The sequence below is a fragment of the Erpetoichthys calabaricus genome, chromosome 2 (genome assembly GCF_900747795.2).
Source record: "Erpetoichthys calabaricus chromosome 2, fErpCal1.3, whole genome shotgun sequence".
NCBI lineage: Eukaryota > Metazoa > Chordata > Cladistia > Polypteriformes > Polypteridae > Erpetoichthys > Erpetoichthys calabaricus.
The window spans coordinates 185,246,425-185,273,367 of record NC_041395.2 but is presented as its reverse complement, the minus strand read 5'-3'; the positions used below and the strand labels follow the sequence as shown (position 1 = coordinate 185,273,367).

General features: G+C 38.7%; 1 protein-coding gene across 1 annotated transcript in view; it reads right to left on the bottom strand.

Annotated features, from left to right (window-relative positions):
• The window catches only part of swap70b (switching B cell complex subunit SWAP70b), a 265,399-nt gene that overhangs the window by 177,135 nt on the left and 61,321 nt on the right, over positions 1 to 26,943 (bottom strand).

Below are 26,943 nucleotides of genomic sequence, written 5' to 3'. Positions count from 1 at the left end.
AATGAGTCACAGGTTTGGTATGTTTGTGCCTTGTACAACACTCGAGGTTAGAGGCAACACTCTCTGTACTCAGTTGAGCCTATCCAAACCAGAATCCCTAAGGAAGACACGCCAGTGGCCGTGTACCTACAGTATACCAATGGATTTTAGCGAGGATGTGTACAGGTACTTAAAGTTAGCATAAAACATGCTGTGGCTCATGCACAGGTTCATTATAAATGACTTTTCGTTTGAGAAGTCCTAATAAATTTACAGCCCACAAAGCGTTTTGAGAAAGTAATAGCAAGTGTTATTCGCTCAAGAGCCAGAAACATGTGAAAGCCCTTTCCAGAGCAAATGATTTCATTTACATTTTGGGATAAAACTGGCAGTTTAAAAATAAACTTTTTATCTGAAGACAAACACTGCAGGATACAGTGGCTTTATTAAACAATCACTGTACTACAGAGGGGCAGCACGGTGGCGCAGTGGGTAGCGCTGCTGCCTCGCAGTTGGGAGATCTGGGGACCCGGGTTCGCTTCCCGGGTCCTCCCTGCGTGGAGTTTGCATGTTCTCCCCGTGTCTGTGTGGGTTTTCTCCGGGCGCTCCGGTTTCCTCCCACAGTCCAAAGACATGCAGGTTAGGTGGATTGGTGATTCTAAATTGGCCCTAGTGTGTGCTTGGTGTGTGGGTGTGTTTGTGTGTGTCCTGCGGTGGGTTGGCACCCTGCCCAGGATTGGTTCCCTGCCTTGTGCCCTGTGTTGGCTGGGATTGGCTCCAGCGGACCCCCGTGACCCTGTGTTCGGATTCAGCGGGTTGGAAAATGGATGGATGGATGGATGTACTACAGAGGCAAGTCTAAATGCCTTAGAAAGCCAAACCTCTACTGTTTCGATAGCTGACAGACTGAGCAATTAAAAAAAGACTGAATAATGACCTACATGTCACTTTGAGAGTTTGTAGATAAGCATTCACACGGTTCTATCATCTGTTTTCTTACTACAGTGTAAGAGCCCTATCAAGCAATCCCTGTGCCATACAGAGACAAATTATTTGAAATGGAAATTCATTTTTTAAATGGATAAATGTTTGACCTTTGTAACAAAGATTATCATTTTTACCGAGTGAAACCCTTCTGCATATTGGGAGTATGCTATGCTATGGCCATTTTGGTAGGGATGAAAAGAATGGGAAAACAGAAAGGCAAGGAGTACAGCATTTTAACAGGAAAATAGTGAACTTCAGGTATAATAGTAAACAAAAGATTCTATGCATCCTCTTTAAAAACTGTCAGTCAGGGAGGATGAATGAGAAAAAAAAAGTTTAATGTTCTGAAACAAATGGAAATGTTTAGCAAGTACATGGTTTAAACTGAATTCATTACCATCATTGTGTACATCAGTCAAGGGGAGTGGCTTTTCAAACTGAGGTCTTTTTTCTCTAGAAAAATAACCTAATATATCTGTGTTGTTTGAAAAAGTTTCACCATGATAAAAATTGGTGCTGATTCAATCAATACTGATCCATTACGTAGAGAGCAAAATTGACCCAATATATCAAAGAGAGAGAGGATGGGAGCATGCACTGATAGTGTGTTGCCGCACCCACCACATGACAAACATTTTCCATTACTGGGAACAATGTTAAAACTGTTTTTTTCAATTTGCAGTTCTAAAAACTGTAATCTAATATTTTTAAAGATGTGCTCAGTTTTCATTGGTCATGGTTTTGAATCTGTTTGATTGAAGTTCATGTCTATGCAATTACTAGTGATGCCCTGACCAATCAGCTGGCAATCTAAATTGTATGATTATTACTCCAAATAACTCAATTACTTATCAGTACATTGGCTGATCTCAAAAGTGTCTACTTTTCAAAGTGTTATGGTAAAGTATTATGGTAAATGAAGAAATGCACAGTTTTGCAGCCAGACCTTCCTACAAACAGAAATCAGCCAGGCAGGCTTCAAAAGAGAAAGAGAGAAGACCTGGATATTGACTTTTACACTGAAGAAAGCAGAGTAGTAAACTGAGAAAAGAAAAGAATCGGATGAGTTGTACTGCGCATGAAGAGGAACAGCACATGGACCATGTGTTGTACAGCTGAATTTGGAGTGGAAGAAAAGAGGTATGTCTTCAGAAAAAAATGAAAGACAAGCTGCTTTAAGGAGTTCAGAACTTTTCAGTTTGTCTTTTAATTAAAATGGGTTCTGAGTGTGCATTGTGTACAAATTTGTATTTTTAATTAGAAAAAGAATTTGTCTTCCTTGTTTAATAAACAAAAAGCTTGTTAGCTTAAGAGCCAAGTTTGTATATTTTACATATAAACTTGTTAAGCATGTGAGCCTTGTTTGTATCTCCTTGATCAACATTTTATATTTTATTAAAACTGTGGCTTGTAATTATGACCTTTTTAATTATTAAAAGCCAGTAATTTTCCATACAATAAAGTCAAATTTTTTACAAAACTAAATTCAACTTCCCGCCAAGAGAAAGAGAGAAAGGCCAATAGCCAAAGTAAAACTAAGTAGAGAAGAGAAGCTTTCCCTCAATATAAATGCTTATTCTAAAATGTTACTGATTAGATCCTACCAGGTTTGAAAAAAGTTTTGAACAGATCCTCTATGTGAGAATGTCATTTTTTCCCAATTGCAAATAGTAAATAACCAGTTACCCATTAACTTAACACTAGAATTACCAGAGCCTACGAAAAAACTCGTAGATCCGGCCCACCTTAAATCACTTTTTAAAACCGTTCTCACCTTTCCGCCAGCGTCTTTTGTCATCTAAATGTACTGATAAAGACATGCTGCAAGCAGCCGGCTATTCCATCCCCCCACCGACTTAGAACGTGCACGAACTTCTCTCAGCTCATGCCTTGATTGATTATCTGGGAGTGAAGTTGGGTTTTAGAGTGGAAATAATAAATCGTTATTTGGAACACACACGCATTTCATGTGTGTTGCATTTCTACAGTAATCGGTGTAAACACATTTTTAAAACAGAAACATTATATTCTAGTAGCAAATGACAAAATGTTACCATAAACTATATAATGTATGAAGCCTGAAGTCCAAATATCAAAGAAACACTTTCACAAAAGGTACAAAAAAAAAAAAAAAGGCCGACTTAGTGTGCAACATTGACACTCATTTGCTATGGCTGCCGCCGTGGCGCAATAGTATCAGTTGTTGACTAGGAATCAGAAGGTCACCAGTTCGATCCTGCAAGATTTCATTTTGAGAAGTATTCTTATTTTTTACTATTTTAGAATAAAAAGATACATTTGATTTCAGTCTGTAACAGCCAGTGTAATTTATGATATTTGTAAAGGTTAGCTTTGGATCCTTCCCTACCACACTAAACCCCCCCCCCCCCCCCCCCCCCCATCTGACACTGCTGTTTTCACATAAAGACGCGCTATAGCTCTGCAGTGTATCACGATACATACGACCGCGTGTTTTTTTCCCCACAATCTTGCCAGTCTCCACATGTTGCTGTATGCTGTTTCTTTTGTACTCCAGGACATGCAGAGGAAAGCATAGTAAAGAGCAGTAACTTCAGCACTATATGCAATCATCAGACACTCCCATTCTGACACTGCTGTTTTCACATAAAGACGCTCTATACCTCTGCAGTGTACTTGTGACTGCATTGTCGTACCAATGCTTGCGAACTGAAGTGTCTGCATGCACTTTTCGTGGCATTACACGTGTATTTTTTGAGCATGCCCATGTCGCTCAAACACAGGAATATGTTGATGTAAAAGTATAACAAAACAAGTGCACTTTTATTCAAGACTATAACCGAAGAAAAAAGAAAGCAAGTTACAGTAGGCGGTTGATATGACAGCTTGCGTGGTGCAATGCTAAGAACTGCTGATTTCCATTCCGTGCTATATAACTGTTAACATTTGAATCTGATGATTGCATATAGCGCTGTCTTATTCAGTGTGCGCAAGAACATGCAGGTGGCCAGTTGCTGCGTGCTACAACGCACATTTTAAAAAAAGAAAGACAAATATATGTGACGTTCTGAAGAAATAATTTTATGATGCGAATAGTACCAATCAGAAAACATCGTCGAAGTAATGCAATATTATTTGAAAATGAACAGCGTCAGATCAGGTGTGAAGTTATACTGGCACTGTTTGAGTCAGATCAGAAGCTGAATAAGCTGAACAAGCTCCTGTTCTAACTAAGTAAAAAGTAAAGTAACTTAAATCAACAGAAATAACCGCGATCGACATTTTAAACTTAACGATTTACAGTGCATACCAATTTATAAATTTCATGTCCGTTTGAGGAAAAAAAAAAAAAACACTTTCTCCAAAGCTGGGAATTGAACAATTGCTGTGCTCTAAGACAGCAAACCTTAGCGTTAAGCCACGGAAGGTGTCGTATCATCTTTTGAACCTTTTGTGAAAGTGTTTATTTGATGTTTGGACTTCAGGCTTCACACATACTATAGTTTATGCCTACATTTTGTAACATTTACTACTAAAATATGAAAAGGTTTCTGTTTTAGCAATGTGTTTAAACAGATTACTGTAGAAACGGAACACGCGTGAAATGCGCGTATTCCAAATAACGATCTATTATGTCCATTCTAAAACTCCAGCAGTTCAGTCACTCCCAGATAATCAAACAAGGAATGAGCTGCGAAAACTTAGTGAACGTTCTGCAACGGTGGGGGATGGAATAGCCGGCTACTTGCTGTTTGTCTTAAATCGGCACATTTAGAAGACAAAAGAGAGGTGAGAGCGGTTTTAAGGTGGGCCGGATCTACGAGTTTTTTCGTAGTCTCTGGTAATTCTAGTGTTAAGAGGTAGGCTAGGATTCTTCCAGTTGAGCAAGATAGGTCTACATTCTAGTAGTAAAGTAAATTACAGTTTGTTTGTCCTTCTCTATTTTAAGCCCACCTGGGAGAACACCAAACACCACTGTTAATAGATTAGAAGTGAATGTGACACCAAGGCTGTCTGATAGGCATTTAAAGATTTTGGTCCAGAATTATGTTAATTTAGTGCACACCCAAAACATACGGCTCAGTGAGGCTGGAGCTCAATTGCAACGTACATAGGCTGGATCTTGCCCTAGAAACATTTTGGACAACTTTAAATGAGATTAAATGTGCTTGATAAAAGATTTTAAGTTGAATAACTGTATGCTTTGCACATACAGAGCTAGAGTGAATTCTGTGCAAGGCTGCCTTCCTCTCCTTTTCTGAAATGTTGAGTAAGAGATCCTTTTCCCACTGTACTCTAGGATCTTTGAAAGGAAGGGACTTTAAAATCTATATATCTAAATATCTATATATCTATAAAAATGTCAATGCATGTGTACGTCTAGCCTCTCTCTTAAGTTAATGGGTAACTGGTTATTTACTATTTGCAATTGGGAAAAAATTACATTCTCACATAGGGGATGCACAAATCAGTGTGTTTCTTCGTGCCGGTCCCAAGCACGGATAAATGGGGAGGGTTACGTCAGAAAGGGCACCAGGTGTAAAATTTTGCCAAATCAATATACGGACAACAATACAAATTTCCATACCAGATCGGTCGAGCCCCGGGTTAACAACGACTGCCACCAGTACTGTTAGCCAACAGGGTGCTGGTGGAAATTGGGCTACTGTTGGCCGAAGAAGAAGAAGGAGGAGAAGAAAAGGGGGGAGACGTGTCCAGAGGCAAAAGAAGAGGAGGAAGCTAAAGATTGTGGAACTGAGGGTGAGAACTTTGAATGTTGGCAATATGACTTGTACGGGGAGAGAGTTAGCTGATGTGATGGAGAGAAGGAAGGCTGTAAGAGACTAAATGGAAGCAGAGCAAGACCAGGTGGATCGGTGGTGGGGATAGGAGGAGAAATGGGGTAGGAGTTATTGTGAATGAACAGTATGTCAAGATTGTTCTGGATGTGAAAAAAGTGTCAGACAGAGTGATGATTATAAAGCTAAAAATTGAAGGTGCAATGATGAATGTTGTTAGTGCATATACCCAACAAGTTAAGTGCGCAATGGACGAGAAGAGATTTCTGGAGTGAGTTGGATGAAGTGATGAACGGTGTATGGAAGATTGTGGGTTCGCTTCCCGGTTCCTCCCTGTGTGGATAGCGCTTTGAGTACTGAGAAAAGCATTATATAAATGTAATGAATTATTATTATTATTATCCAAGGGACAGAAAGTGGTGATTGGAGCGGATTTCAATGGAAATGTTGGTGAAGGGAACAGAGAGGATGAAGAGGTGATGGGTAGGTATGATGTCAAAGAGAAGAATGAAGGTCAGATGACAGTGGATTTTGCAAAAAGGATGGACGTGGCTGTGGTGAATATATATTTTAAGAAAAGGTCGGAACATAGGGTGACGTACAAGTGTGGAGGAAGATGCACGCTGGTAGATTACATTCTAAGCAGGAGATTCAATATGAAGGAGATTGAAGACTGCAAAGTGGCGGCAGGGGAAAGTGTACTTAGGCAGCATAAGATAGTGGTCTGTAGAATGATGGAGGAGAGCGAGGACATAGCCAAAGAACAAATGGTGGAAGATGAAAAAGGAAGACTGCAAGGTTCAGTTCAGGCAGGAGGTAAGACAGGCATTGGGTAAGAAGTAAGCAGTTGCCAGATAGCTGGGCAACTACAGCCGAAATAGTAAGGATGACATCAAGAAGGGTGCTTGGCGTGACATCTGGACAGAGGAAGGAGGAAAAGGAAACCTGGTGGTGGAATGGAGAAGTACTGGAGAGTATACAGAAGAAGAGTTTCGTGAAGAACTGGGGTAGTCAGAGAGATGCACAAAGTAGACAAGAGTACAAGGAGATAAGGTGAAAGGTGAAGAGAGAGGGGCGAAGGCTAAAGTAAAGGTGTGTGATGAGTTGTATGAGAGTTTAGACACTAAGGAGAGGGAAAAGAACTAGTAACTACTGTCCCACCTTTCAAAAAATAACCTTTTTGAACAGTTTCAATCTGGGTTTCGCCCTATACACAGCACAGAAACTGCCCTGGTCAAAATCACAAATTATCTTCTCCGGGCAGCTGACATGGGACTTTTATTCATTCTTGTGCTTCTTGACCTCAGCTCTGCATTTGACACAATATCTCACCAGATACTTTTGAAACGTCTATCTAGTTTTGGAGTCTGTGGCCTTGTCCTTCAGTGGTTTTCTTCCTACCTCACTGATAGGAAGCAATTTGTTCAAATTAAGGGCTTTAAATCTGAGAACGCAGTCGTTACTCAGGGAGTTCCGCAAGGTTCTGTTTTGGGGCCGCTTCTTTTTCTTATTTATATCTTCCGGCACCATAGTATTAGGTTTCATTGCTATGCTGATGACACACAGCTATATCTATCCACTAAATCCACTTCTGTTTTCCCTCCAGATGCCCTTATGGCAAGTCTCCAAGACATAAAGACATGGATGACTCACAATTTTCTCTAACAAAACAGCAATAAAACTGAGGTGCTCCACATTGGCTCTAAATCTACACTTGCTAAGGTTAACCATTCTTCTATTTTAATCAACAATATTAACATAAACATTTCTTCCCAAGTTAAGAGCCTGGGCATTATTCTTGACAGTACTCTTTCTTTTTCTTCCCATAAGTACCATTTCTCGGACTGCATTCTTCCATCTCCGAAACATTTCTAGACTTCGCTCTGTTCTCACCCAGCATAATAGTATTGGTCACCTCACGTATAGATTACTGCAACGCTATTCTATCTGGCATTCCACAAAAACTTATTCATTGCTTACAGCTTATTCAAATTCTGCTGCCAGGATAATAACCTGTTCTAAATCCACTGAACATATTACACCTATTCTCTCTCAACTTCACTGGCTCCCTGTTAACTACAGAATACAATATAATACTGCTCTTAACATTTAAAGCTCTCCACAACCTTGCTCCTCCCTACCTCACTGATCTCCTCCAGATTTACACTCCCTCTCGTTTACTCAGATCTTCATCTGCAGCTCTACTTTCTGTACCACACATCAAACTCCGTTCTATGGGAGCTCGAGCATTTTCTCATAGTGCTCCTCAACTCTGGAATTCTCTTCCCTCTCATATTCGTCAACTTGACTCAATAGCACAGTTTAAAACTACTCTCAAAAAACGTATCTTTTCAAGCTGGCATATCAATTGTGAATTCTACACTCTTACTGCCTGTCATATTTGTGTGTTTACTAATTATTGCTTTGTGATTTATCATTTTCTTGTTTTTATTTTTTTAATTATTGTTTAACTTTATTGTAAGGTGACCTTGAGTGATACGAAAGGCGCCCATTAAATAAAATGCATTATTATTATTAATTACTGGCTAGACACAGGGACAGAGCTGAGAAATATGTGCAGTAGGTTAGGGAGATAAAGGATAAAGATGGAAACGCACTCACTATCAAGGAGAGTGTATTGAGCAAATGGAAAGAGTACTTTGAGAGGCTGATGAATGAAGAGAGAGAGAGAAGGTTGGATGATGTGGTGATATTGAATCAGGAAGTGCAACGGATTAGCAAGGAGGAAGCAAAGACAGCTATGAAGAGGTTGAACAATGGAAAGGCCCTTGGTCCCATTACATACTAGTGGAAGCACGGTGTTGTTTAGGAGAGATGGCAGAGGAGTTTTTACCCAGATTGTTTAATGGAATCTTGGAAAATGTAAGAGCCAATCTTAGAAAGTTAAAGCTTTGAGTTAAACTCATATTAGTGTTTGCTTAATTTGAATAGAATATAAAATTTCTTTCATAGTTATAGACAATGTTATAGTCTTTTCCCCCTGTAAGTAAGTATGAGATAGAACTTTCTTGCTATAACTAAGATGCAGTGTGTTAATGGAGTCAGTTGTTGTTTAAAATAAGTCCCAGTACACAGGGACTTAAAAGACCCATTTTCAGCTTAGAAATGGGATAGGCATACAGTTTTCTGACCATTTTGAAATTGTTCAGAAACATTTGAACTGATTTGAAACGTAACAAGATTTAAGCTTTGAACAGAACTTAAGGACTTTTTTGCTATTTTAATTTTTCCTTTTTTGTGTGAAAAATGAGAGGATGCCTGAGGTGTGGAGAAGTGTACTGATACCGATTTTTAAGAATAAGAGGGATGTGCAGAGCTGTAGTAACTACAGGGGGATATAATTGATGAGCCACAGCATAGGAAAGAGTAGTGGAAGCTAGGTTAAGAAGGCCGAGGTGATGATTAGTGAGCAGCAGTATGGTTTCATTCCACAAAAAGAGCATCACAGATGCGATGTTTGGTCTGAGGGTATTGACGGAGAAGTATATAGAAGGCCAGAAGGAGTTGCATTGCATCTTTGTAGACCTGGAGAAAGCATATGACAGGGACTATATGAGGAAGTTGGGAAAGGCAGAGAAGTATGTCAGAGTTGTACAGGATATGTATGAGGGAAGTGTGACAGTGCCGACGTCTGCGGTAGGAGTGACGGATGCATTCAATTTGGAGGTGGGATTTTATCAGGGATTGGCACTGAGCCCTTTCCTATTTGCAGTGGTGATGGATAGGTTGACAGACGAGATTAGACAGGAGTTCCCGTTGATTATGTTTATTGATGACACTCTGATCTATAGCGAGAGTAGGGAGCAGGTTGAGGAGACCCTGGTTTAAATACTTGGGATCAACAGTACAGAGTAATGGAGATGGTGGAAGAGAGGTGAAAAAAAGGGCGCAGGCAGGGTAGAGTGCGTTGAGAAGAGTGTCAGGAGTAATTTTTGTGACAGACGGGTATCAGCAAGAGTGAAAGGGAAGGTCTACAGGATGGTAGTGAGACCAGCTATGTTATATCAGTTGGAGACACTGGCACTGACCAAAAAACAGGAGACAGAGCTGGAGGTGGCAGAGTTAAAGATATTAAGATTTGCATTGGGTGTAACGAGGATGAACAGGATTAGAAAAGATTACATTAGAGGGTCAGCTCAGGATGGATCGTTGGGAGACAAAGTCAGAGAGGCGAGGTTATGTTGGTTTGGATAGGTGCAGAGGAGAGATGCTGGGTACATTGGGAAAAGGATGCTAAAGATACAGCTGCCAGGCAAGAGGAAAGCCTAAAAGAAGGTTTATGGATGTGGTGAGAGAAGACATGCAGCTGATGGGTGTAACAGAGCAAGAAGCAGAGGACAGGAAGATATGGAAAAAGATGATCCACTATGGCAACCCCTAACAGGAGCAGCCAAAAGAAGATGTACCAAATTAGTACTCAGGTATCAGTTTTTGTAACATCCCTACCAGTAACTCTTTTGTAAATAGGCATACTGATTCCCCCGGCATTCCTTCTTGTCAGTGTGGCCCTTTAAGTATTAAAGGTGAATAGTCAAGAAGTAGGAAGTTGTCCCCATTGAAGAATGGGCAGCCGATGAGCTCAGAGCTCTGGGGTGCAGAGTGTTCTGGCCTACTACACTACAGCTACAGGAGGCTCAAACGTGACCCTGGAAATGATTTACCTTATATACAGCATCTCATAATGCACCACCCTCATAATGCAAACTAAAGACTCATGTCTATTTTCTAGCTTTCAAGGATGTTCACCAATACTGAAACTGTTTCTCTACTTTTAGTCACCTTTGTCTTTATCTTAACTTACTGCTGGCTGTACTTTGTTTTATTGTACTTTAATCTGATTAATTTCTGTTTATTTTATGTTCATTGTATGTTTTAATGTAAAAGCACTTTGGCTGCTGTATTACTGATGTTGTGTTAAATGTGCTGTATAAATAAATTAATATCACTTGCATATTTCCACAAAAAAATCCACTAGAGAAGACAAGACACATATTAAAACAAATGTCACAAATCAAGATGATCACTTTCAAAGATAAAAAGATTTTATTAGGGAGTATAAAAAAAAAAAAAAGAAAGAAAAAAAAAGTTGTACTGGTGTTAAGTAAAATTAAGCCAGGAGAAGGCCTTATACTACAATAGTTAAACCATGGCATAAAACAATTGCTTTCTGAAACACAGATTAACAATTACTAACACCTGGCCTATGGAGTCCTGAAACAATGTAAACAAGGTTAATTTAAAAATCACCAGTACTAGTCTGAATTAGCTGGACCAAGGTAGCCTAAACTGTAAAACAAGGAAAGGATCCAGAAGAGCCTAGAATTGTATGGAACTAGAAAAGCAAATTCAAGGAAAATAATAGCAGAGGAAAGAAGACTGCAATCAAAAAACTTTACTGAACATGAGAAAATACATTGATTGCAAACAGTTTCAAGACATCCCATTACTAAAGATAAACAGTACACATCAACTGTGGAATCAAAAGAAGAGGAATGCCTGGAAATCTATTTGCAATGAAATCAATGCAAATGAACACACATCTACAAGAAAAGGCTACAACTTCAGGTAAGAATTGACAGCTTTATTACCTTACTGTTTTGTGAGATCACTGGAATGACATTGCAGTACTTATTTAATAATGGAGAGAAACCTTTGGAGAACATACCAAATGATGACCTTCTAGACAGTTCAGAAGCAGGATCACATACACGTACATTGAATATTTGAAGACATTTCACGTTGCCTTGTTTTCTTCCATTTGCTTCTGTGTCATCTGATGTGAAGCATCTCATTTAATCTGCATTTGACTATACATATGATTTTTTCTCATTCTAAGGATAAAGTCACAATGGAGAAATAATATCTGCAATGCTATTTACCCTCCACATCATCAAAAGCAAGGGTGGCAGTGTCTGCCAGTACTGGTGACCGGAAAAGTAGAACTGGAAATGAAGATGAAGGAGAGAAAGTCTTAAATGTGACATCAATAAATGTGGCATGCTATGGTTGTGTCTGTAATATAACAGACAAAACATACTTATTTTTTGCATTCATTTTATTTGCTCATTACATGTGAAAATGTATCTGATCCAAGCAGAAGTATGAAAATAACGTAAAAAATATATACTTAAAGTGGTGCAATGCAAAAGCATCTCTGTATACAAGTCTTTCTCTGTGGTCTGTTGTAAAAGGTGGTACATCTAGATTGTCATACTCTTCTATAGAAGGATCTAGGCAACCAAGAAGTTTCAGATAGCTACAAAGAACAGCTGGGGGGTATTTTCCGTACGTCGCTTAAATCATCTGAGATCAGATGCCTCATCTTGGATGAGTTAATGTTGGTGAAACTCATCTGGGATAAGTCGGTTTTTCAAACGCAGCCGTGTAGTAGATTAGTCTAGCTGGATCTAATCATCCGAGATGAATGCGCGCGCCCACGCTGACTGAAAAGCCCATATATATTGAGTCTAGAAAACATGATCAGCAATGTCTTTGATAGGCTGTAACAAAATGACGAAAGAACGGGCGCATTTTTTTTTTTTTTTCCACACAAGCGGAGCAAGACATTTTATTCGAAGGACATGAAGAATTTAAAGATTCAATATGCACAAGGGGTAACACCACAAAAGCAGCCCAAACCAGAAAAGACAGCTGGCAAAAAGTGGACGACAAATTAAACACTAAGTGGTGTGCATTGTACTTACTGAATGCAGCGTTTCATTTCTTATGTGTCAGATTAATTATTATTTAATATATCATAATTCCAGTTCAAACATGAGCACAAGGAGAACATGGGATCAGGTTAAAGTGAAGTACAAGAATATACTTCAAACTGGTAAATATTGCACTATTTAAAGAATTGTTGACATAAAGAATCATATATAAAAAACATTAATTCTAAAGCTAATAAGAAGGCAGACAGGCAAAAAACAGGTGGAGGTCCACGTGGTCCAGACCTAATCCCTGCAGAAGAGTTGGCTCTCCAGCAAAATGCCCATTGCCCTATTTCTGAGGGCATTCCAGGGGGAAGCTACTCCTCAGAACCAGTGGCAGGATGCAGTGGTCACTTCATTTCAGGTAAAGGATGGTCATTGCATATATTTGTCCTCATTGTGTGCCATAGATATGTTCCATATAGCTCTCTTTTTTGTTGGGTCAGTTGCAGGGAATGTCATATCCCTAGAACGTGTGTCTGACCAACAAGACATTGACGAAGGTCAAATATTTGACGAAGACACTGTGTCCGATTATTCGGATCTGCGTACAATCCAGTGCCCCAATCACATTTGGAAATCCTGGGTAATGAGAATATTAGGCTGACTGTGAGATTCTTCATGAAACTGTGGGTGTTTTTGCCTGTATATTACCTACCTACAATGGCATGAAACGCCTCTTTTATTGTCTGCACACGCAGGTGTCCAGGAAACACTATGAAAACCCATAGGAAATGTTTCAGAGCCAAACATACTTTACGAATTGCCTGGCAAACTGCACTTTTAAATAGATTTTCCGCATCGCTTACAGTATATAAAAAAAGTGTTGCTTGCAAAAAACCTCAAAGCAATGCATACTGTCTGTGTGGTTGTGAGAGCCTGAGTTTGACTTCGAATATAAGATCCTAATAAATCTTTGAGGTACAATATTCCCCCTCGGCTAAAGCGGTATCTTTCGAAAAGAAGTTCCTCCGGGAGCAATAAAGGATTTTGCCAATCGCGCAAAACCCTCTCTATATGAAATTCTCTTCATATAATTTGCTCACCGATATCAATCGGTCGCTCATTCATGAACGGCGAAGCCATGACTGAATGAATTCCATGCACGGACACTGATTAAGTGTATGAGCTAATCCTTGTTTACACAGAACAAGCCTGCTCTGAGCAGGTTTGAGGATTTGTATGTGTTGCTATGACAACACATCCAGCAAGAGTTTCGAAAAACCGACAGATCCAGGATCATGCCAAATCGTCAACAATTACATCCGGCTAAACGAGTAATCCACGTGCGAAAAATACCCCCCTGATGTAATGACGACAATGCTGCATCTTCTTGGTTTGAACCGAAGTGTTTTCCAAAGGCACTGAAAAACGACTCTTCAAACATATGCTCTACTAGACCCCTTGTGCATATATGAGCCTGGTAGTATTGACTTTGATCAGTTGTTTTTGGGTACAAATATCAAGTTCAAGTTCAAGTAGGCTTTATTGTCACTTCAACCATATACAGTTAGTACACAGTGAAACGAAACAACGTTCCTCCAGGACCAAGGTGCTACATGCAACATAAATTTACAACATAAATTAACAGAAAAACTAAACTAGCTAACTAAGAGGCCTAGTTAGCTGGCTAGCAGAGACAAGACAGATTGACCGAACATAAATTACCTAACATGAATTACCTAACATGAATTACAACATAAATCAACAAAAACTAACTAACTATCTAAGGAAGACTTTTTTAACCAGACAGCAGACAACAAAGTGCACGTGCAATGTGCAAACAAAAGCAACAAGTGACAGTGCGACAAAAACACAAACATAACATAATAATATGGTGTTGTGGTGATGAGTTGAGGTAGTGGAGAAACAGTAAACATTCCTTAGTTTAGCAGCATAAAAAAATTAGGAAGTAAAGAAGTTAGTGCAAAAAGTAGTCCAGTAATGGATATTGTGCAAAAAAAAGAAAGCATTTACAGGTTGGTGTGTACGATAGTTTGGTAGTGTAGGTCAGTGTGTTTGCGCTTCTGTTGATTAGTCAGTCAAATATGGTGTGAACAAAAAGTTTTCCCTAGTATACCCACTGTCACCAAGCAATATACCATCATGATCTTACCTTACAATCTGACTATACAGAGATGAGTTAAGGAAAATCTGTAAATCACGAGTTGCACCTTTCCAATGGGTAACAATGTTGGAAAACTATAACTTGGGAGTGCATACACCATGGACATTTCTAGTGGTTCCTGCATTTCTCAGCATATGGAGTACAGGATGTTTAATGGGATTATGGGTTTCGTCTATGCAGCCCAAGACTACTGGGAAGTTCCCATAATCATGGAATTTTACCTTGTATATTACACTGTAATAACCATACTGGCAATTAAGAAGGCCATGTAGCTAGACAGCTGCTGAGTAGGATGCTTTTAAAAGGAGTTATAAGTTAGGAAAATGGAGCATTTCAATGAGCTTCTTGAGGTGAAGAAGCGTCCACAGTCAGGAGGCAGAGGGTGTACAGAGGACCTGTCTTGGGGGAGCCAGGAAGATAGTGGCAGGGAAAATAATTAAAAGAGCATGGTACAATGAGAGCACAATGCATGCAGCAAAATTGATTATGAAAGAGAAAAGTGCCTTGTGTAGAAGAAGCACATGTAAATGCCAAAGAGGGGGAGTGAGAGTGATGGGGTTACATGCTTTAGGGCTGTGACAGTGAAGAAGGAGAGAGGCTTGGAAAGTCAGTATTGTATGTAAGGTAGAACTAGGGTGTTGTACCGTGTTAGCCATTATGAATGTAGAGAAAAGCCAAGCAAAATGACACCTTTTATTGGCTAACTAAAAAGATTACAGTATGCAAGCTTTCGAGGCAACTCAGGCCCCTTCTTCATGCAAGAGGACACTTAGTAATAATTCTTTACATTTACATAGTGCTTTTCTCACTACTCAAAGCGCTTCAGTGACTGGGAAGCCACTTCAACCACCATTAATATGTAGCATCCATCTGGATGATGTGACAGTAGCAATTTTTGGGCCACTACACTCAACACACATTATCTGTTAGGTGGTGAAGTGGTGAGAGACATATCCAATTAGGAGACAGGATGATTAGGGGGCCAGAATGACTAGGCCTGTGGTGGGCAATTTAGCCTGGACATCAGGATATGCCCTACTCTTTACGAAGGATGCAATAAAGTGGAATCTCATCAAAAGTTGTTAGTTGACTTGCACACAGTCCTGCACTGCAACCACTGACCTGGGTAAGTAAAAGAGAAAAGGTATGAATGGACAGAAACTGCTCTCTACATTTACAAAATTAGTTCAAATTATGGAGTCTATATATGAATATTTTATTTATTAATTTTTGGGAAAGTGATCGAACTGTGTGTAACAGATTAAATATCTGTATTTGCTTGGTCACATTACCTCACAATTAAAGGATTACAAAAATCACTACTTCTAAACTTGAAAGACAATACGAAAAAACTTGCAATAACAAAAGCTTATTACTCCTCCACAAGTTTGGTGGGAGTCTCGTACCAGCCTGGGCAATTCAAAGGAACTACAGACGTTCTTGATGTGGAGATTATGTGGTGGTAATTTTCCTGTGATTTTTGACCCTCCTCGACCCAGTAAGTTACTTTAGACATGGTATTAGCAATAAAGAATGTTGTATAATAAAACTGAACAAAACCAAAACTTTAAAAAAAGCTGATAGAAGACCTATCCAAACAGACTTAAGGAGCATCTACTAAACAATTACTTCAAGGGAGTGAATATGTATGCGATCAATTAGTCTGCGTTTTAAATTTCTAATTACTTTAGAGCTCTTGGTAGAGATCCATTTTCACTTTGACATTAAAGCATCTTTTCCACTGATCATGAAAGCTGATGTAAATCCACCTGTGATTCAATGTTGTTTGACAATAAAATGTGAAAAATCCCAAGAGGGTGAATGCTTTTTATATGTTCTGTACTGACCTGACCTGTACTAAGTATAATTAAAAAATTTCACTTCACAGAACAAGAAGAATGGTGGCATGATTTTCCTTTTAATCAATTAGATTGCTGATATGCAAGTCTATTTTCTTTCCATATATAAATATGGACAAAATAACAGATATAAAAGAATTTAGCAAATGTATCAAGCAGAGAAAGCGCAAAATTTTAAAACCACCTATACAATTAAACGGTAAGTTCATCATTTTTCAAGTCAAAATTATTTTTTCACAATCATGATTTATATTAATTTCCCCAGATGATAGTGTTCTAAATTGAAGTACATTTTATACATCTATACTAATAAAAGGCAAAGCCCTCACTCACTCACTCATCACTAATTCTCCAACTTCCCATGTAGGTGGAAGGCTGAAATTTGGCAGGTCATTCCTTACAGCTTACTTACAAAAGTTAGGCAGGTTTCATTTCGAAATTCAAAGCGTAACGGTCATAACTGGAACCTCTTTTTTGTCCATATACAGTAATGGACAGTAGCTCGCTGGCCGTGGGAGGCGGGGTTGCATATCGCGTCATCACGCCTCCCACGTAATCACGTGAACTGACTGTGAAGGAGAAAGGACGGCCTTATATGGCGTTCGTTTATAAAACAGTGGACAGGCTGTGTAAAGGCAGCTTCACAAAAAAACAGATCCTTAACAAATTGTTATTGGTATATTTTCCCTCAATTTAAAAAGGTTTTCTTTTCTTCTTAATTAAAATTTAAAAGCAATACTTCACCGCTGCGAAGCCCCTCTAGCGCTGACGTCCGAGGTTCGATTCCCGTAAGGGAGTGCAGTGAGTGTGTACGCTTTATGAGCCAAGAATTAGGGCGAAACACGTGTCGCATACTCTTTGCATTATTTGACAGTAAACTATTTTCAACCATTCTATGATCTGCTTCTCACAACTGAAGGCACCGTGGCTGATGTTAGCTGACTTGCTGGCCAACCATAAGCGTTACGTGGTAGGTAACCACCCATACAATCAGATTGTGATTCAGACTACGAATGCCATGAATGTGCAGGTTCACATATACAATAAACTGCATTAAAAGCTAGCTACAAAACAGATTTCTTTTTTAGCAGCTGCCAAGTGAATGCTCATTAACAAAGCTGAGCAGTTTAAAGAAATCTGGCCTTTATGAAACACTAACTCAGCAAAATGAAAACACAATACATAGCACTTCCATAACTGTATAATTAATATATCTGCTTGTGATTCACCATTTTAGTTGAACACATGGCTACATATTCAGCTTGCTTGAGTTTATATATAAACTTAATAAAATAGGTTTACCATGACCTATAACAAATGAATACACATAAAAAATGCACCAATAATACAGGCATCACATACCCCTTCACCAACCCCTCCAACATTAGGCCTTTTTGTACTCGGTCAGAAAGTTTGAGCACTTCTGCTTTAAATCAACATCCTTCATAAACTCTGATGTTGATATCAAAGCCAAAATCCTAGTAGAAAGAACTGAGTAAGTACTTCCTTCTATACACAAGTTAAAAAAATAAATCAATTTTTTAAAACTTCTGTAAAGGCAACCGCACCCAAAAAGCATGTTTGTGGAAAAATGCATAACAAAACAGCAAGATTTGGTAATTTTTGTATATTTTGTAAAACAAACAATCTGGCAAATATAACTTAAGTTCTTGAGTAACTGTGTGAATAATGCCACTCCTGAACGTACTTCTAAAATTATCTTGTAGCAAGAAGTACACGTTTTGCATTTATATACAGGACAGTGCTTCTGATATAACTGCTGATATAGTACTGTAACACTGAAAGCCAATTTTCCTCATGAGCTGTACATTATGTTTCTGATATAATGTTTGTCATTAGACAGATTACTAATCCTAACTTGTCTGTTCACACAGGTGTATATCCATTGAACTATAGTCTTTACTAGCAAGGTCTTCTGTCTGTACATCTGCCCATTACAAAAAATAGTAAAATCTAAACAGAGTATGTAAATATTAGCATTCAGAAATTACAACTGTATTTAAAACTGAATAATGTTTTCATTTTACCGGAAAAAGGTGCTTCTTCCTTGGTATCAGACACTGATGGAAGTAATCTTGTACAAAACAGAGATGACAGTTTAGATAATAGACTAGTTGGAGTTTCTTTAAAAAAAAAAAATAAATCTTGCTGTGTCACTTCTCATGAACATTTATTTTGTTCCTTTTTCAATCTTCCCTCTAACATTTAAAGGAAGAAGTCAGCTAGGCAGAGAAGTAGCTATTTGAACTACTAATTAACAGGTTATACTCTCAAGTTCCATTCTGAGTTTTGAAACTGAAGCTAATAAAAGTAGCATTTGTCATTAACAAGCACTCTTATTCATCACCAACCTATAACATCTTGTATTAATGTGCATAAATATAACCATATGCCAAAAAAGGTGTAGATTTGTAAATGTACTATAATCCTAGAGCATTCAACACTGATTTTCCTGAACATATGATTGATAAGCCTTGTGCAAGGTATAGCAGAATTAGTTTTATGGAGCACTTTTACTACCTATTTTGAACATTCTTTAAGCAATTAAATTACAAGAAAAAGGAGGGAGGATAATGATCCTGGGAGAAATGAGTGGCTATTACAGGATGTTCAAAAGGGAAAATGTGGGATTTAAACAAGAACCATTTACTTTTAGTTGAAAAGATAAAACAATGCAGTAAAAGAAGCTTGAAATGTGACTAATCCCTTAAACAAAAGATCTACTGGGACAAATAGACATTAGAAGGAAGTGGCCCTTTAAACATCTCCTTCCTGCTGGGATAACATTAACACTAGAACCACCACAGATTTTTTACGTACTATAAACTCTGAGCCTATGCCAAGTGGTATCTGAATGATTTTATTCTAACTAATGGCCCCTCAACATGTCATGATGTTTGTTCATTCCTGCTTTCTTACCAGCAGTAGTAGTAGTAGTAGACATTGCAGATACATAGCACTAATTCAAGAAGTTTAAAGCAATTTACATAGAAAAGGGGAACGACTTCAACCACCACGAATGAGCAGCATCCACCTGTATAATGTGATGGCTGCCACTTTGAGACAATACTATCACCACACATTACTTATTAGGTGGTGAAGGGATGCAAAAAACAGCCAATTAGAGACAGGGGGTGATTAGAGGACCAAAATGACCAGGTGGGGACAGACAAATTAGAAAGGACAATGGGAAACACCGTAATCTTTATGAAAGGTACCAAAGAATTTTTTTTTATAAACCATGGAGTTCAGATGAGACATAAAACCGAGGTCATGAGGACTGCACCATTTTTGCATCATAGAAGTGCATCTCAGACACTGAGACCTACACGGAGTTAGGACCCCTTGATGGCCTCACCAACACCTCTTCCAGCAGCAACCCAAGCATTTTCTAGTTTGTCTCCCATTCAAGTACTGGCTTGGCCCAAACATGCTTCTCTTGAAGTAGATTACCTGTTCTGAAGTGCAGATGGCTACCGACATTTAAAACCATATAGAGTAAAAGAGGTTTAGGAAACTTCAAAAAATTTGTCATATAGATTCTCATTTGCATATTTTCACTTAATCATCATGTTTAAAAAAAAAAACAAAAAAAACCCACACCCCCTTTTCAGGGCCACAAAAACTGTTTAACGTTTTGCTAACAAATACTGAAACAACCCAGTTCAATCAATTGTAACCATAAAATAAATGAAGTAGCACCCTTTTTTGTGGAAATTGTATAAAATTTACAACCATACTCACATTTTTCTGTGCATACATAACTGGCAGCATCACAAAGGCTTAATAGAATACATTTCACATTAGCTGTCAGCACAGATTGCTGGCATCTTTTATGGACAGCTACCACAAACAAAACTGTGATACTTTTGTTTCATTGCATATTTGGCAATCTGCCAGGAGAGAGAATTGAGGTGATATTTCCCAAAAGTGGAGCCGCTGCTAAGCATAAAACTGCTTCAGTATTTAATATCTAAATAAAAAAATTTTCAATCAGCTGGGCACATAAAGAACATTTTTTCCAACAAACTTTTGAAAACTTACACTTTATTGCAGTGGCATGCGACTTGGCACTGGAATTTCTTCAAAAGATTTCCAATCTAGAAAATTGTTACTTTTATGTTGTGCCATGCAGAGTTCTCAGTTCACCACACTAGGACACACTATGTTTTTCAGTTCTATTCATCCTCCCCTATTGCTCCCACTGATATAGAGTACTTTCTCGAATCCTTACCCCTATTTGGCCTTTCAGAGTTAGAAGCATCTGCTCAGGATGTTCCCCTTTATCCTAAGGAACTGAGAGGGACTCTGGACTCATTGAGATCTGGAAATATCTCTGGGGCCGGATGTACTGGACCACACAAGATATTTCTCTGTTTTGGAAGCAGGTTTCAGCTTCAGTCTTCCAGATGCTCAATTGTCTTTTTCCTCCCACATCAGCCCTTCATTTAATTTGGCTTTGATTACATGATTACTTGAGAAGAAAAAAAAAAAACACAAAGGGTAAGGATCACACCAACTACTCCAGTTACTGCCCATTATCACAAATAAAATTTTTATAGCAAGCTGCTGGCAAAGGTGCTTGCACATCAACTGCAATTATTTCTAATCTGATTCATTCAGTCCAAACTGGCTTTATCAAGTGCCATCACACACCCAACAAAGTTTACTTCTTGCTGAATGTCTTACATAGTGTTCCTACCCTTTTGCTTCGGGCTGCCTTTTCTTTACTCTAGTAAAACAGAAGGCATTTGGCAATATGAATTAGTCCTTCCTGTGGAAGGTCCTCAACAGAATGGGCTTCAGTCCTGCCTTTAACAACATGGTTCAGGCACTTTATACTTTGCCCTCTTCAATTCTTTCAACTAATGCCAACATCCCCACGCCTCCCCCTAATTATTTGGTGTCTTCCAAGAATCTGGACAGAGCTATCCTCTTTCCTGGCTTCTATTAATTCTCTCATTAAAGCCCCTAGTGGTAGTTTTCCTTCAGTCACACAAAATCAGGCCAATATTAATTAAAGATATACCTCATCTTTCTACATTTTTCTTATTCTTCAGACACAACCTTTCAGATGCCTAGGATTGTAGATCTATGCCTCAGTCTAGGAGCTTGCAACTGCCAAGTTTCACCACTGTCTGAATGTTAATCACTCCATTTTTATTATCCCACAATCTATCTCATTCTAATCCAGAATGGCAATTTTTAAAAGTAATTTGCTCCCTTTAAATTTGCAAGCTGTATGCTTCCGTTAAGTAATAGCGCTGTGTTAGGTCTCTGATATCTTCATCTATTTGGAATCATAAAAGAAAACACCTATTAAACACTGTACACTGATCCGTTACAGGTCGGAGGAGTACATTTCCTTCAGGATTCTGAATTACCACCTTCCCTTTACTCTAAGTCCAGTCTGAAGCCAAGTCTGCCCTAACCAGCATCCCCTGCTTTCTCCAAAAGACAAAACACATTTACCCCATTGCTCAACTTCATTTCAGTTTCTTTTTAGTACATTAAAGTAATTTTTTTCCTATTGCTGGCCTTGTTATATTCTTGTGCCCTTCAGACAGATGTGCTGAAAAAGTGATGATCCCGCTGCCAAGATGAAACCTACACACCTTTATCCCAAAACTCTGCCCTGAATATCGGCAGCCTCCCTGTTTAGCTCCTCCCCTTGGTGTCTGTCTGGTATCTCTGTATTTGTAGATATATTAAGTGAGTCAGGGCAAGAAACATTCCTCTCTACACATTCCCTGTACTTGTTTGCTTAAACAGTGTCTGGTTTCTTCTCCATCCTCTTCTCTCAATTTAAAATTGTTCTAAAAATCCTAAATCACCAGCTGCAAATTTTAAATGTGTGCATAGACTGTACTCTAACCCCAGAAATGAGATCTAACGGGATTAGAACTAGATACCCCATTTAATCTTTTCTTCTTTAAGTACCCTAGCACCTTCCACCACATTATGGAAGCTTCCTCCAGCTCCCTAGCATTCTGTGGCCAAATTCTTCTTTACCCTTTTTTCTTTTGCCTTAGGATTTCCTCCTCTTCAATCTTTCTTCTTTCCTTACTTTCTCTCTCATGGAAGTATCTTTTAATGACTTCTGCCAATGTAGCCAAGTTGCTTTTAGCTTCTCGCTAGAAATTTCCTGCAATCTGGAAGTCTCCATTTTATAATCTTAACTCTTTTGAACTTTGTGCCTCAGATTAACAAATTTCCAGCTGTACTATTCAAAACTGGCTTTATGCTGTTCAGCTAGTCAAGGGTTTGATAGATGTTTGCACCATAAATTAGTTTTTCCTTACCTCATTTCTCCCCGCCCCCCACGTGAAAGGAGTGTGTTCTGGGGGAGTGCCAGTGGGGAGGTTATTATTTTTGTTCTTACATTACCCAAAAGATCAGTTCCTATCAAACATTTGATTACAAAATGTATACAGTATTGCTATAATTGAGTATGCTTGTAAATGGCAAGCGGCATGATTAACTGACTCTGTAGATATCCACAGTAGAAGTCCATACAATACACTGCAAAAACATGAGTAGCTTCCACACACAAAACAGTGGCACTTCATTTGATTTCATCTTGTTACGAGTACATTCTCTCACGCAGCACTGACTCTGTACTTTGTTAGTGAAGTTAGCACTTCATGGTTAGTTGTGCTTCCTTTCATCAGGGTGTGGCAATTCCGGTCTCGTTTTGGTAACAGTATAGTACAGCACAGGACTGTCTTTTTGGCAAGTAGCTTATTTGCAATGAAAACATACACAAAAATATTGTCAGTGGTGATATTTCTTTGAGCCTTTCCCAGGCTTGAGAGGAGTGCTTCACCATAGTCACAGACTATCTGTTCTTAGTAGAAAAAAAGCTTTCACTCAGCTAAGATGGAACAGTGTTTAGTATATATTTGTTATTTACATGAACAACTATCCAGTATTTGACAAGAGACTTGTCTGGTTTCTTCACTTGTGCCGAGTGAAATGGCATCAAAATTTCATCAAGAATAAATGCTCAAAAGTTATGTTCTGCTTTGATTTATAACACAAGACATAGTGAATAATTCTGTAGTGTTATAATTGTGGTTTAATTTTTGGAATTATGTCTGTGTATATTATATATATATATATATATATATATATATACACACACACATACACACACACACACACACACATACGATAACTTGTACAGTTTCACTTAGGTCAACCATACAAGTACTAGGTCCAAAAGTAGACTTCTATGAACTTTTCAGCTATTTCCGTTAACCGAAGTGGTACTTTACCTTTTATTCATGCAGCTGCAGAGTCAGATTTATTCAACTTTACTTTTATAATTGCTCAATATATTATATATATTATATATATACCAAAAGCTGTTGCTCAAACACCAAATCAGAACAATTTTATTCCACTGTGTTGGGCACGAACATGAAACACGTGTCTATATTATCAAATAAGATGCCAGACACCAAACAATTTATTGCAAAGATCTGTATTTGTTAATTCTATTAATGATTTTAGTAATTTACATTTGTTAAAACAGCCTGCTCACAACTGAAATTGATATCACATAATGATGCAATGCCTACAGTAGGTTTGCAAAGTTCTAGATGGAAACAAATCCTGAGTAATGTGCAGTCTATAGTAATAAAGCAAATGAACTTTGATAAACTTATTTTAAAGTAGCCTGGCTGCCCAGGACTTCTATTAATTTCATCTGCAGGACCTCTGGCACACTGTCCAAATTAACAGCAAAAGGAGAAGACAAAATGATAAACTTTGTCATGAATTTGAATTTTGCTTTCAGGACCTTGAACATTGTAAGGCAAAGAATGGGAACCAGAGCTGCATATGTGGCAAGTATCATATATTATATATATATATATATATATATATTATAATTCACGAAGCAGCCGACCATGGCACGCATGACAGAGCCCCGCCCGCCAACTCTAACCCTCCTCCCGCGTCATGGGATATGCACAACTGCATCCACCCTCGCAAATTGTTTTACACACTGCATACAGCGGTTCCCATCCGCGACAAACATGCTTCTTCTTAGATGGTCCTGCAGGAACAGGGAAAACCTTTGTCTACAAAAACCTGATTCATACCATACTAAGAGCATAGTGTTTTTATTGGCTTGCCCGCCTGCCCGACTGTTACCAGCATTCACCGCAATGTACTGGAGTGTAAAACTATCGCAGCAGCTACCTCACAAACTGTCCTTATTCCCCGGATTTCTCTGATGCCATCAGATTCAAATTTGCCTTTTACTTTTACATGCAGACAATTTCCTGTTAGATTAGCCTTTGCAATGACAATAAGGCACAGGGCCAAACTTTCAAAAAGACATGCCTCTATCTGCCAACTCTAAGACCATGGGATATGCACAACAGAGCCCCACCCGCCAACTCTAACCCTCCTCCCGCGTCCACCCTCGCTCTCGAGGCATGCACACTGCCTGCTCATGTACCCGCACACAACACCTCACCAAACACCACCCCAGTTGCTTTCGTCTCTGCTACAGTCCACATGCACCTCTGAGCCACGTTGACTTTTCATTGTTCTTTTCAGTTCCAGCTGCTTTTCTATATATAATCCACCACCCCATTTGGACAACTGTCTTTCAGGAAGTGTTCACCCATCAATAAATAATTATGCGGCGTATGCTACACCGCGAGTTGGCTAGTAAAAAATAATCTGTTATGGTAGATTCACTTTTACGCTCCTCCTTTCACATTTTGTCAATGACATTCTTCATAATGGTTTGTGCACAGAGCTGGAGTACACCCCAAGCTCCACTTTCGGAGTGCTGCTGCTAACAAAAAATTCACCGGATATAAACTAACATACAGCACAAAGGTAATCAAGCAGCTGAGAACATACACATTTACCTCTCTATAGGCTATCCTCTATGGTAAAAGCTTGGGTCCATTAAATTACTTTTGGAATGACAGCACCTGTTAATTTACTAAGCTTATAACAGCCAATTGCAGAATCACCCGGTCAAAACACCTCATAAGGGCTGAAAACTATTAGATACCTCTACAAGTAGGCCACAGGCCAAAAAGTTTACCTAGCCCTCTTACAGTTTGGAAGAGAAAGAACTATGATCATAAGCATCAGTAGTGTAAGATGTAGTGGGTGTTTGATACTTCAGCAGTGGCAGAACATTTCCAGTTGCTTTTTCTTCACCTTTGCTGTTGGGTTTGTTTCAACATTATTAATAGGTCCACAAAAACAGCTATTATCAAGCAGCAGTTTATTTAAAGAAAAGGGAAATTACGTTTGTAACAAACTTTTTGCTTTCTTCCTTTTTTGTTTTTCTGCTTCACTTGAATAGAAAATGAAGAAAGGTCACTCATCAACTCGTGTTTTGTAGTACATACTGGTTCTAAATTGACACTGCTATGCTCCAAGCTTCTTCTCTTTATTATGTAGCAAGTTTAAGTTTTTCAGGCTTCACTTCCAATTCCACACAGCGAGGACCTTCTCTGATAGTGTCAGAGCAACATGGAATAGAACCCATTTTAGCCTAGATGAAAAAGTAGCCATGAATTGGCAGAAGGCTCATGGTGCCTGTGAATGTGTTCTTTAATAACTGCAGCATACTTTGAACCTATACATATCCCTTCAATAACCACAGTGGACTTAAGACAGGTGAAATATAGTACAAAACAAAGGATATGTTAAAGTTGCTTTAAAATACAGTATTCACAACTAATATATTGTGTATGATATTTATATATGCATACAACCAAAAGAAAAGTCATTAGAACAATGCAATGTCTTATAGTTCTACAGGGGTTTGAGGTGTTTTTAACAATTACATATTCATCTTTCAGTACAGCGTGGTACATTTTTCTTGGCACAGCGTTGATGTCATACATGTGCCAGCAGGGCTTCTGGTTTTGAGAATGCCTCAAAGTTTTTATACCCACACTTTCCACTGCCCAATACTATGTACAGATTAGGGTCCAATTTAGCACATTCACTTGGGAAGAGCTGGGGCGGAGCAGTTTAATACAGTAGCAAGGAGTATGGAGAGGTGGGCAGGCGGGCAAAAGGGGACTGTACATGCGAATAGCGGGAGCAGAGCAGCAGTTCACAAGGAAAGAGGATGTGGAGGTGGGCGGGCAAGAGGATGACTGATTTTTTTTTTTTTTTTTAAATGTCTAGTGGAACCAGCCTGTCAGATATCAGAAAAAGGATGTCAGGAAGTGAGGTCTCTGTTCTCAGCGTCAGTGCAGTCTGTATAGTGCTGTTAAGTGTACAGCTGCTCTTCTTGTTCAGTACATAGAAAGCCAATAATTATTTTATATTATATATATAAAATATATATATAGAAATAAATAAAAAATTGTTAAAGCATTAGGTGTGTTCTGTGTGCAAAAAATCCTTGTAGCATTCACTGTGGTTCCTGTTTAAAGTGACCCCATCTGCCGTTCTTATATTTACTC